Genomic DNA, 14560 nt, shown 5'->3' on the forward strand with positions numbered 1-14560 from the left:
ACTCTGTCACCACTACAGCACAGTAATGTGTCTTCTTGTCGTCTGTTCTCTTCCTATTGTAGTTTAACACCCAGGGTTACATCTCACACAGGTCTGTCACTCTGTCACCACTACAGCACAGTAATGTGTCTTCTTGTCATCTGTTCTCTTCCTATTGTAGTTTAACACCCAGGGTTACATCTCACACAGGTCTGTCACTCTGTCACCACTACAGCACAGTAATGTGTCTTCTTGTCATCTGTTCTCTTCCTATTGTAGTTTAACACCCAGGGTTACATCTCACACAGGTCTGTCACTCTGTCACCACTACAGCACAGTAATGTGTCTTCTTGTCGTCTGTTCTCTTCCTATTGTAGTTTAACACCCAGGGTTACATCTCACACAGGTCTGTCACTCTGTCACCACTACAGCACAGTAATGTGTCTTCTTGTCATCTGTTCTCTTCCTATTGTAGTTTAACACCCAGGGTTACATCTCACACAGGTCTGTCACTCTGTCACCACTACAGCACAGTAATGTGTCTTCTTGTCATCTGTTCTCTTCCTATTGTAGTTTAACACCCAGGGTTACATCTCAGGCAGGTCTGTCACTCTATCACCACTACAGCACATTGTGTGAATCCGGAATAAGTGGGACACTTTTTGCATTTCCGTCTCTTGTAACCTCTTTGGACATCTATCCAACATATTAGCCAAAACATGATACATTTATGAAATCGTCAAGATGTTTCCTAATCTCTCTCTCTCACACACACACACACAAATTACATACTCACAGGAGGCATGACACAACCATTTGTGTACACTGAGTCAAAACCAGATTATCAGTTTGCATTTGGTAGACTGGGACAGCAGGTTAGACAAACTGGGTCAACAGTACAGTCCGCATTGTACCACAATGACAATTAAATTAAATTTTGTGTGATTAGGAAACGTCTGAGGATTTCAGAAATGTCCTGTATCATGTGTTGGGCTAATATGTTGGATAGATGTCTGAAGAGGTTCCATAATCCGGAAATATTTCTGATTTCACTCAAATAAGAGTACTAATAACAGTACTAATAACAGTACTACAAGAAAACTACTTTAGCTAAGATTGGTAAAGTGGGACAAGAGCAAAAAAATGGCTGAATTAGAAAATGTAAACATAATTGTCACGCCCTCGCCATAGACAGGCTTTTTATTCTCTATTTTGGTTAGGCCAGGGTGTGACTAGGGTGGGCGTTCTCTGTTCTTTTTTCTATGTTTTTGTACTTCTGTTTTTTTGGCCGGGTATGGTTCTCAATCTGGGACAGCTGTCTGTTGTTGTCTCTGATTGAGAACCATACTTAGGCAGCCTGTTTTCCCACTATGGGTTGTGGGTAGTTGTTTTCTGTTTTGTGTTTCTGCACCTGACAGGACTGTTTAATTTTCGGGCATTATCTTGTTATTTTGTTTTGTGTTCAGTTTAAATAAAAATAACATGAACACTTACCATGCTGTGCTTTGGTCCACACCTTCTTCATACGACGACCGTTACAATAATATTGGCAACTTTGTGTATTTTGATGCACCAGTACATAGATTTACATCAAAATTTGGCACAGCACATTATTTTTGACAGTTTTATAAACTTAACATCAAAACAGAAAATAGTTATGACTGATCTTACCGTGTGCTTTGTTGGGTGAGCTTCCTGTTTAAAGCTTGCTCTGCCCCCTCTATTATGTCACACCAATGAAGTGATGTTATTTTGATACCTAGTCAATTGAACAATGGGATGTATTCAACTGAAATGTTTCTTCCACATTTAACCCAACCCCTCTGAATCAGAGATGTGCGGAGGGCTGCCTTAAACGACATCCACATCTTCAGCGTCCGTGGGAACAGTGGGTTAACAGCCTTGCTCAGGTGCAGAACAACAGATTTATACCTTGTCAGCTCGGGAATTCAATCCAGCAAACTTTCGTTTACTGCCCCAACGCCCCTACCCGCCAGGCTACCCCTGTCCCTCCTGCCACCCCCCTCCTCCTCAGTGAAACATTTAAAAAGTTTTCAATTTTAGATAAAATTACAAGACATACATTTACGTCACCAAATAATTGATTAAAACACATTATTTTACAATGAAGGTCTACAGTAGCCTCAAAGGCACTCTGTAGGGTAGCACCATGGTGTGGCTGGAGGACAGCTAGCTTCTGGGTACATAGACTTCAATACAAACCTAGGAGTTTCATGGTTCTCACCCACAATTATCTCACAGTAATTATGACAACTTCCAGAGGACATCCTCTAACCTATCAGAGCTCTTGCAGCATGAACTGACATGTTGTCCATCCAATCAAAGGATCAAAGCATGAATCTAGTGCTGAAAGCATAAGCTACAGCTAGCTAGCACTGCAGTGCATAAAAAGTGTTGAGTACTTGACTCAAAGAGAGAGGATTCGTTGTTTTTTTCTTCACTTTTACATTCACTTACTTAGCTAGCAAATATGCACCTAGCTAGTTTAGCCTACTCAAACACCCTGGCTTAAACAGAGGGGTGCTATGTTAGCTAGTTGTCTATGACTATCCAACACTGGAACTCTTTAATGTCAAGGTAAGCTTTTGGTTTTACTCATTTATTTCCACCGGGGGCCAGCTGGTGTAACTGCTAAACTGCTTACTGAATGTACACTGTACTGCATGATTGTAGCGGGTTTAATAACATGTTAGTTCTATTAGCTATGCTGACTATGATGTTATTTTAGCTAATATGGTGACAACAATGTAGGCTGTGTGTAGCGGTTATGATATGGTTTGGCTTGGAGAGATTGTTTCGCCTGGTCACAGAGAGCTGATGTGTTGTGCATTGAAGTCCACAAGCGAAGGGCAAAGAGTGGAGGAGGAGAGCGCGTAGATGCAAGAAAGAATACCACGTGGTTGCCATGAAAGTTAACCGTGTTTACGTGTTATCAGGGGTGTATTCATTCTGACGATTCTGTTGAAAATAGTTTCTTAAACGGAAGCAAACGGAGCGAAACGGGGATAAACATACCTGCATTTGGCTGAGGCATCGTAATCATGCAAAGTGGGGAACACGAGACAGGCCTCGGAGTGTGAAAAAGATGTCTGTAAATGAAAAGAGTAAACCATAACAAATTAACAGATGAACAGATGCATCAAGGTAGAGGATGAGAGAGAGAGAGAGCGAGAGAAAGAGAGAGAAAGAGAGAAAGAAAGAGAGAGTGTCTTTTATTTGCGTAATTCCATCATGGAAATTGATTGTTAAATATAATATTCCATTTCTGCACTCCTTGAGCGTGCAAGCGAGCCTTGCTTTTTTTTGTTATTAATAATGACGAGATAATGACATAACAGCAAATACCAGACTGAGGAAAGTGGGGCTTTAGAGGGTGGGGGAAGCATTTCCACGCAACACATACAGAGAATTAGTTCCACCCTGGCCTTTCAGAACAAGACAAACCTCTGAATATCAATGAGAAATGCCTGCTGCAGACAGACAACATGCTGTACTGAGATTTGGAGGTACACTGCTCTACCCATTATGATTAGGATGTCTGAATTATATATCCAACATGTACAGATATGTAAAAGCCCTATGGATGACTTTTGTACGGAGTAAGTAGGCTTTTACATGCATTTCTCAAAGCAGGCAATGAACCTGCGTGCGTGTGTGCGTGTGTGCGTGCGTGTGTGCGTGCGTGTGTGGTGGGAGCCTGTAGTCTAGCAGAAAACTAGGTTATTGATCCACCATAGAGGGTTAACCCATCAGAGTGTAAGCGCTGTCTAAGCCGGGGTAGGGGCGTTTCTGCTAAGGATCATTTTGCTATTTGATTTTGAACGTTAAAATGGAACAACAGATTGTCCCAAAAACATATCAAAAGGCAATCTGTTCTGAAGTGTCTATCCTATATCTGAGAGATATAAGAGAGATCAGGAACAATTGTATACATGTATTTAACCCCATATATTTTTTCCCGTATATACTTCCATTCATTTTTTCAACTGGTACCGGGGGACCTTCAGACTAGCCTTGTGAGTCTCACCTTTGCACAGAGGGGTCATATTAGTGTGTAGCCCAAAAGGTTTGGATGCTACAGACAGAAGTTGGCTGATCAGCTGTACCAACTTCAGACGAGTCTCCAGACGCTTGTAGAGAGTCTCATTTTTCCATAGATGGATAGTATGTAGGTAGGCCATAAAAGTTTTGTAGGCCAAACCATTTGGATGCTACAGAAGTATTTGTGAGAAGACCGAGTTCCGGGATGTCTCATGGTCTGACAAACACTTTTTATAGCTACTGTTTACAGGCCTCCTGGGCCATATACAGCGTTCCTCACTGAGTTCCCTGAATTCCTATCAGACCTTGTAGTCACAGCAGATAATGTTCTAATTTTTGGTGACTTTAATATTCACATGGAAAAGTCCACAGACCCACTCCAAAAGGCTTTCGGAGCCATCATTGACATGTCTCTGGACCTACTCACTGCCACAGTCATACTCTGGACCTAGTTTTGCCCCATGGAATAAATGTTGTGGGTCTTAATGTTTTTCCTCATAACCCTGGACTATCGGACCACCATTTTATTATGTTTGCAATCGCAACAAATAATCTGCTCAGACCAAGGAGCATCAAAAGTAATGCTATACATTCTCAGACAACCCAAAGATTCCTTGATGCCCATTCATATTCCCTCTGCCTACCTAAGGACGTCAGAGGACAAAAATCAGTTAACCACCTAACTGAGGAACTCAATTTAACCTTGCGCAATACCCTAGATGCAGTTGCACCCCTAAAAACGAAAAACATTTGTCATAAGAAACTAGCTCCCTGGTATACAGAAAATTTCTGAGCTCTGAAGCAAGCTTCCAGAAAATTGGAACGGAAATGACGCCACACCAAACTGGAAGTCTTCCAACTAGCTTGGAAAGACAGTACCGTGCAGTATCGAAGAGCCCTCACTGCTGCTCGATCATCCGATTTTCCAACTTAATTGAGGAAAATAAGAACAATCCGAAATTTATTTTTGATACTGTCGCAAAGCTAACTAAAAAGCAGCATTCACCATGAGAGGATGACTTTCACTTCAGCAGTAATAAATAAGTAATAAAATCATGATCATTAGAAAGCAAATTACGGACTCCACTTTAAATCTGCGTATTCCTCCAAAGCTCAGTTGTCCTGAGTCTGCACAACTCTGCCAGGACCTAGGATCAAGGGAGACACTCAAGTGTTTTAGTACTATATCTCTTGACACAATGATGAAAATAATCATGGCCTCTAAACCTTCAACCTGCATACTGGATCCTATTCCAATTAAACTACTGAAAGAGCTGCTTCCTGTGCTTGGCCCTCCTATGTTCACCAGAGGTGAACCAAACTCACTAAAAGTGGCATTAATAAAGCCTCACTTGAAAAAGACAAACCTTGACCCAGAAAAAAACAAAAAAACTATAGGCCCATATCGAATCTTCCGTTCCTCTCTAAAAATTTTGAAAAAGCTGTTGCGCAGCAACTTCCTGAAGACAAACAATGTATACGAAATACTTCAGTCTGGTTTTAGACCCCATCATAGCACTGAGACTGCACTTGTCAAGGTGGTAAATTACCTTTTAATGGCGTCAGACCGAGGCTCTGCTTCTGTGTTCTGCATCTGTCCTCGTGCTCCTAGACCTTAGTGCTGCTTTCATACCATCGATCATCACGTTCTTTTGGAGAGATTGGAAACCCCAAATTGGTTTACACGGACAAGTTCTGGACTGGTTTAGATATTATCTGTCTGAAAGATATCAATTTGTTTCTGTGAATGGTTTGTCCTCTGACAAATCAACTGTAAATTTCGGTGTTCCTCAAGGTTCCGTTTTAGGACCACTATTGTTTTCACTATATTTTTACCTCTTGGGGATGTCATTCGAAAACATAATGTTAACTTTCACTGCTATGCGGATGACACACGCTGTACATTTCAATGAAACATGGTGAAGCCCCAAAATTGCCCTCGCTAGAAGCCTGTGTTTCAGACATAAGGATGGATGGCTGCAAACTTTATACTTTTAAACTCGGACATAACAGAGATGCTTGTTCTAGGTCCCAAGAAACCTACCTAATGGTTGTACAGTCATCTCAAATAAAACTGTGAAGGACCTCGGCGTTACTCTGGACCCTGATCTCTCTTTTGACGAACATATCAAGACTTTCTGTCCAAAAATATTGCAGAAAAATTAATCCATGCTTTTGTTACTTCTGGGTTAGAGTACTGTAATGCTCTACGTTCCGGCTACCGTGGGGGAGATCTTTGTGGGCTATCCTCGGCCTTGTCTCATGATGGTAAGTTGGTGGTTGAAGATATCCCTCCTGGTGGTGGGGGGGCTGTGCTTTCGAAAAGTAGGTGGTTTTATATCCTGCCTGTTTGTCCCTGTCCGGGGGTATCATCGGATGGGGCCACAGTGTCTCCTGACCCCTCCTGTCTCAGCCTTAAGTATTTATGCTGCAGTAGTTTATGTGTTGGGGAGCTAGGGTCAGTCTGTTATATCTGGAGTATTTCTCTTGTCTTATCCAGTGTCCTGTGTGAATTTAAGTATGCTCTCTCTAATTCTTTCTTTCTTTCTCTCTCTCGGAGGACCTGAGCCCTAGGACCATGCCTCAGGACTACCTGGCATGATGACTCCTTGCTGTCCCCAGTTCACCTGGCCGTGCTGCTGCTCCAGTGTCAACTGTTCTGCTTGCGGCTATGGAACTCTGACCTGTTCACCGGACGTGCTACCTGTCCCAGACCTGCTGTTTTCAACAGCAGGAGCGGTAGAGCTACTCTCAATGATCGGCTATGAAAAGCCAACTGACATTTACTCCTGAGGTCCTGGCTTGCTGCACCCTCGACAACTACTGTGATTATTATTATTTGACCATGCTGGTCATTTATGAACATTTGAATATCTTGGCCATGTTCTGTTAAAGTCTCCATCCGGCACAGCCAGAAGAGGACCCCCCCCCCCCCCCCCTCATAGCCTGGTTCCTCTCTAGGTTTCTTCCCTGGTTCTGGCCTTTCTAGGGAGTTTTTCCTAGCCACCGTAGTTCTACACCTGCATTTCTTGCTGTTTGGGGTTTTAGGCTGGGTTTCTGTACAGCACTTTGATATATTAGCTGATGTAAGAAGGGCTATATAAATACATTTGATTTGATTTGTAACACCGCTCTAACAGATGTGGAAGTGCGACACAGGCGGATGCGTTAGACGCATCTTACATTTATGGATTTTTAATGGGATTTGGGGCAGCAGGGTAGCCTAGTGGTTAGAGCGTTGGACTAGTAACTGGAAGTTAGTAACCGGAAGGTTGCAAGTTCAAATCCCTGAGCTGACAAGGTACAAATCTGTCATTCTGCCCCTGAACAGGCAGTTAACTCACTGTTCCTAGGCTGTCATTGAATATAAGAATTTGTTCTTAACTGACTTGCCTAGTTAAATAAAGGTAAAAAAAAATACTTTATTATGCAAATGTTTGTATTATGCTAATTAGACATTAGGGTTAAACAGTCTCCTCAGTAAGGTTCCTAATGTTTTAATCACTAGATTATCCTACTCAATACCTCATTACACACTGATGATACAAGTAACTTGGTCTTAAGTGGGTCAGGTGAGGTGACAACACAGCAGATCGATCACTTTGATTGATAAATCAAGTGCAAGTGAACCCTGCAAACACACACACACACACAAACGAGCCCTTGAGACCTTGTTTGCTCGAGCATGAATAAATACAGCAAAAACACTGACCCACTTAACTTCTGCAGCAGAATCGATACGAGCGCTCACACACACACACATACATACACACACACACACACACACGTCCCTTGCAGCAGAATCGATGCGAGCGCTCACACACACACACAAACACAAGTCCCTCGCAGCAGAATCAGTGCATGGTCAATATAAAACAAACAAGATATAATAGATCTCCTAAGCACATATACAGACTTGTTGCTACACTGTTACCACTGAAACAAAGGTGCAGCACTGGCTCAGGTCACCACACACACACACACACACACACACACACACACACACACACACACACACACACACACACACACACACACACACACACACACACACACACACACACACACACACACACACAAACAACCACACTGAGCTTAATGGTTGTATGGAGTGTGGAGAACACCTGGGGTCACTGAATGTGAGAGTTGGGAGAGAAGAGGAAGGCAGGGAACGGGCTTAGACCCCAGAACCCTCTGGTATCCACCACAATGTAATAGTATAGCCTATAAATGTTTCCTGACTGGCAGTGATTTTATTCAAGTTTTCTGTGAGAAAATAATAATATATATTCAATACCTGTCAAAGAGTGTACAAGCGAAAGGGTGGAGGAAGCGGAGAGTAACAATGAAAGGAGGAAGCAGATATAGGATAAAGTCCAGGAAGTCCAGGAAGACCGTGACAGATATGAAGGCTTTACTTCCTGAGAGGTAATATAGAGAGATTAGTGAGAGAGAGGGGGGGGAGCGAGAGAGAGAGAGAGAGAGAGAATGAGAGAGAGAGGGGGAGCGAGAGAGAGAGAGAATGAGAGAGAGAGGGGGGGAGAGAGAGAGAGAGAGAGAGAGAGAGAGAGAGAGAGAGAGAGAGAGAGAGAGAGAGAGAGAGAGAGAATGAGAGGTGAGAAGGGGGAAAGCAAGAGAGAAAAACAAAGTAAAAATCAGACTCAAGATGGGATTAGGAGGTAATGTAAAAAAAAATGGTTCTGGGAAAACCCAAACACTGCCATGAACAGTTCTCATTCTCTCGTTCTCTCTGCCACATCCTGCTCTCTTGCTCTCTGCCCCTTCCAGCTTTCCTTCTCTCTTTCTCTTACATATTCCCTCTCTCCCTCTCTCTCTTCCCCTTCCCTCTCTCCTTCTCTCTTTCACTCTGCCCCTTCCTGCTCTCCTCTATGCCCCTTCCTGCTCTCTTTCTCTCTGCCCCTTCCCTCTTTCTCTCTCCTCTTTCTCTCTGCCCCTTCCCTCTTTCTCTCTGCCCTTCCCTCTCTCCTTCTCTCTTTCTCTCTGCCCCTTCCCACTCTCCTTCTCTCTTTCTCTCTGCCCCTTCCCTCTCTATCCTTCTCTCTTTCTCTCTGCCCCTTCCCTCTCTCCTCTCTTTCTCTCTGCCCCTTCCCTCTCTATCCTTCTCTCTTTCTCTCTGCCCCTTCCATCTCCGCTTCTCTCTTTCTCTCCTTCCCCTTCCCTCTCTATCCTTCTCTCTGCCCCTTCCCTCTCTCCTCTCTTTCTCTCTGCCCATTCCCACTCTCCTTCTCTCTTTCTCTCTCTATGTCTCTGATATGTTGTGTTCTCTCCAGCCAACAAACAAAGGTGTAATTTATGTCTTAGGGGCTGATTCTCTGTTTTATGGCTATACTGCATGGAAGCCGCACTAACAGCTACATGACAATCCAGACCGCTTATTTAGGGGCTGAACACACACACACACACACACACGTGCCCACGAACAGACACATGCCCACACACATACGCACAAGCACGCACAGATCCAGACCAATTGTTTGAAAAGTTGGTACTCTGGGTAAATTTGTGTAAAGTGGAAATTAATAGTTTTTCTATCTGTCTCACTACACACTCGGTCAGACATACATACTGTATATTGTCAGCCACACACACAAACAGGAATTTACAGTCACCAGCCAGTTAGGGGTGAAGTAGGTTTGGAAAATCCTATTTCTCCAGAAAGGGGTTTATGTGAGGGACTTCAGCCCTCCTGCTGGTTAAATTGGATGGAAATAAACAGCCTGTTCAGAAGACCTGGATGTGTGTGTGGAGATCTGGGGCCATATAAACAACACGTCTCAGAGTAGAACATTTGTCATAAGTGCTGATAATACAGGGATTTTACTCCTACTCTTGTGTGCAAAAATAAAAGCTTTGCATGAATTCTCTTTAGTCGTGACTTCCACCTCGTCAACCAATAATCAGGAGAACTTGTGAGCTGTCCTAACCATTTAAGCGTTGCCAGCTGGTGTCTTGAGAATAGAAAAAGGCAGCAAGTCAGTGGTTCCTGCAGGATAGTTGTTGAAAGAATGTTTGGTTGTTTTTATGTGATCAACCCATAATTAATCTGGACCTACATGTGACAGTAGCCTATTTCTACATAATTCACATGATATGCCTAAATACTTATAATCATCCTAAAACCTATTCTCATCTGGGACTTGTTTTAGTCTTAAACCAGGTGTTAACAGGTTTCCTAGGGCCATTTTCTGAGACTCTGTGTGGATACGGGCCATGGCCAGCAGCATTACATGCGATAGCAACATATCATGGTTCACCTTTGTTCCTCTTAAATGTATGGAGCACAAACACACTCAAAACACACACACACACACACACACACACACACACACACACACACACACACACACACACACACACACACACACACACACACACACACACCACACACACACACACACACGCACACACGCACACACTTCCATTGCATTTTCTTACATTACTCTACACTGTCAAATGAATGAATTACACTTGATATTGCCTAATAGGTCTATTATCCTGTTATATTTTAACGCTAAAGAATTCCTACATTATGTTTCAGCAGGCGTATGAAAACAGGTAAACATTACAGATGAAGTCATCACAGTGACAGCTATCTCATTTGAATATAATCACACCTCTCTATCCTGATGAGACTGGGCCGACAAATGACGGGTTAGTCAGAGAGGGAGAGAGAGCACACGCACAGACGAGGGGGCTTCATTGGCTGAAGAGCTTCTCATCTACCATCAGTGTACTCTGCAATCTGCTTGTCTGTCAGACTCTCTTTCTCCTCTCTCTCAACTCACACGCCTCCCAATTCCCACGCTCTTCCCATGAGTAATTGTACCTTGTGCTTGTGATGATATTGATATTGCTCTTGTATATCTTACATTGACATATCAGCATTTTGGAATCGTATGTTGAAGTAATTAATCGAAAAATTGTGACATTGAAATTGAAAGGAATATCATTAGATGATGTACATGTACATGATAGCCTATGTTCCCCCAGGAGTAATGGCTCAGTTGAGTCACGCTGTAGGATAACATTACATCATCTAACAGGACAGCTGTACTCGCACTCCCTGCACGTTCTCTCCTGACTGTGACTGTATGACTGTGACTGTATGACTGTGCCTGTATGACTGTGACTGTGCCTGTATGACTGTATGACTGTGCCTGTATGACTGTATGAATGTGCCTGTATGACTGTATGACTGTGCCTGTATGACTGTATGAATGTGCCTGTATGACTGTATGAATGTGCCTGTATGACTGTATGACTGTGCCTGTATGAATGTGACTGTATGAATGTGCCTGTATGACTGTATGACTGTGCCTGTATGAATGTGACTGTATGACTGTGACTGTATGACTGTGACTGTATGGCTGTGACTGTATGAATGTGACTTTGACTGTATGACTGTGATTGTATGACTGTGACTGACACGCACACACACACACACACACACACACACACACACACACACACACACACACACACACACACACACACACACACACACACACACACACACACACACACACACACACACACACACACACACGCACAGCAGCAGCAGTAGAGTCAGGCATTAACATAAATTCATTAGAGGGCCTGGGCAGTGTTTCTAAACACGTAGAGATGTTATTTAAAATGTCTGGCTGAACAGATTACTGATATAAACACTCTGCTTGAGGAAATAGCCAAGATATACTAGATACTTACACAAGGAGATGGAAAGGGATGGAGGGAGAGAGAGAAGGGAACGGGGGGATAGAGAGATGAGGGACAGAGGAGAGAGGGGAAGATAGATGAGGGGGAGTGGAGAGAGGGATAGAGAGGGGATGAGGGGATAGAGAGATGAGGGGGGAGTGGAGAGAGAAAGGGGGACGGGGGGATAAAGAGATGAGGGGGGAGTGGAGAGAGGGGAAGATAGATGAAGGGGGAGTGGAGAGAGGGGTAGATAGATGAGGGGGAGTGGAGAGAGGGATAGATAGATAGATGAGGGGAGAGTGAAGAGAGGGGTAGATAGATGAGGGGGGGTGGAGAGAAGGATAGATAGATGAGAGGGGAGTGGAGAGAGGGGTAGATAGATGAGGGGGGAGTGGAGAGAGAGAGGGGAACGGGGGGGATAGAGAGATGAGGGGGAGTGGAGAGAGTGGTAGATAGATGAGGGGGTAGTGGAGAGAGGCTCACTGCCCACAAAATGAGGTGGAAACTAAGATACACTTCCTAACCTCCTGCCCAATGTATGACCATATTAGAGAGACATATTTCCCTCAGATTACACAGATCCACAAAGAATTTGAAAACAAATCCAATTTTGATAAACTCCCATATCTGCTGGGTGAAATTCCACAGTGTGCATCACAGCAGCAGGATTTGTGACCTGTTGCCACAAGAAAAGGGCAACCAGTGAAGAACAAACACCATTGTAAATACAACCCATATTTATGCTTATTTATTTTCCCTTGTGTACTCTTAACCATTTGTACATCGTTGCAACACTGTATATATACGTAATATGACATTTGTAATGTCTTTATTGTTTTGAAACTTCTGTTTGTGTAATGTTTACTGTTAATTTTTATTGTTTATTTCACTTTTGTATGTTATCTACCTCACTCGCTTTGGTAATGTTAACACATGTTTCCCATGCCAATAAAGCCCATTGAATTGAATTGAATTGAATTGAATTGAATTGAATAGAGAGATGAGATGGGAGTGGAGAGAGCGAAAGATAGAGAGATGATGGGGGAGTGGATTGAAGGATAGATAGAGAGATGATGAGAGTTACAAGTTCAAACCCCCGAGCTGACAAGGTACAAATCTGTTGTTCTGCCCCTGAACAGGCAGTTAACCCACTGTGCCTAGGCCGTCATTGAAAATAAGAATTTGTTCTTAACTGACTTGCCTAGTTAAATAAATAAAAAAATAAAAAACATATCACTCCCCAGGTCTCTGAGTGTTTTACAGAGTGAAATAAACATCCAATAAAATAAACACCAGTACACTCTGCTCTGTATTGGTGCCCCGTGCTGGACTGGGCTATACCGGAATCCACTGGGCTGTTCTGGGCTCTACTGGGCTGGGCTGGAATCCACTGGGCTGGACTGGGCTCTACTGGGCTGGGCTGGAATCCAATGGGCTGGGCTGGGCTCTACTTGGCTGGACTGGGCTCCACTGGGCTGGGCTGGGCAGGACTGTGCTCTACTGGGGCGGTCTGTGCTCCACTGAGCTGGACTGGGCTGGGCTGGGCTCCACCGGGCTGGACTTGGCTCTACTGGGCTGGACAGGGCTGGACTTGGCTCTACTGGGCTGGGCTGGGTTGGGCTGGGATCCACTGGGCTGGACTGGGCTCTACTGGGCTGGGCTGGAATCCAATGGGCTGGACTGGGCTCCAATGGGCTGGGCTGGGCTCCACTGAGCTGGACTGGGCTGGACTGGGCTCTACTGGGCTGGACTGGGCTCTACTGGGCTGGGCTGGGCTTCACTGGGCTGGACTGGGCTCTAATAGGCTGGACTAGGCTCTACTGGGCTGGATTGGGCTCTACTGGGCTGGAATCCACTGGGCTGGACTGGGCTGGACTGGGATCAACTGGGCTGGACTGTGCTCCACTGGACTGGGCTGGGCTGGACTGAGCTCTACTGGTTTGGGCTCCACTGAGCTGGACTGGGCTGGACTGGGCTCCACTGGGCTGGACTGGGCTCTACTGGGCTGGGCTGGAATCCACTGGACTGGACTGGGCTCTATTGGGCTGGGCTGGAATGCACTGGGCTGGACTGGGCTGGAATGGGCTCTACTGGGCTTGACTGGGATCCACTGGGCTGGGCTGGACTTGGCTCTACTGGGCTGGGCTGGGCTCCACTGAGCTGGACTGGGCTGGACTGGGCTCTACTGGGCTGAACTGGGTTCTAATTGGCGGGATATGGCTCTAGTGGGCTGGACTAGGCTCTACTCGGCTGGGCTGGAATCCACTGGACTGGACTGGGCTGGACTGGGCTCTACTGGGCTGGGCTGGGCTGGAATCCACTGGGCTGGACTGGGCTCTACTGGGCTGGGCTGGAATCCACTGGGCTGGACTGGGCTCTACTGAGCTGGACTGGGATCCACTGGGCTGGGCTGGGCTGGGCTGGGCAGGACTGGTCTCTACTGGGCTGGGCTGGACTCCCACTGAGCTGGACTGGGCTCCACTGGGCTGGACTGGGCTCTACTGGGCTGGGCTGGAATCCACTGGCTGGACTGGAATCCACTGGACTGGACTGGGATGTTCTGGGCTCTACTGGGCTGGACTGGGCTCTACTGGGCTGGGCTGGAATCCACTGGGCTGGACTGGGATCTACTGGGCTGGACTGGAATCCACTGGGCTGAACTGGGCTGGAATGGGCTCTACTGGGCTTGACTGGGCTCCACTGGGCTGTGCTGGGCTGGACTTGGCTCTACTGGGCTGGGCTGGGCTCCACTGAGCTGGACTGGGCTGGACTGGGCTCTACTGGGCTGCGCTGAAATCCACTG

This window comes from Oncorhynchus masou, chromosome 6 (assembly GCF_036934945.1).
Source record: "Oncorhynchus masou masou isolate Uvic2021 chromosome 6, UVic_Omas_1.1, whole genome shotgun sequence".
Classification (NCBI taxonomy): domain Eukaryota; kingdom Metazoa; phylum Chordata; class Actinopteri; order Salmoniformes; family Salmonidae; genus Oncorhynchus; species Oncorhynchus masou.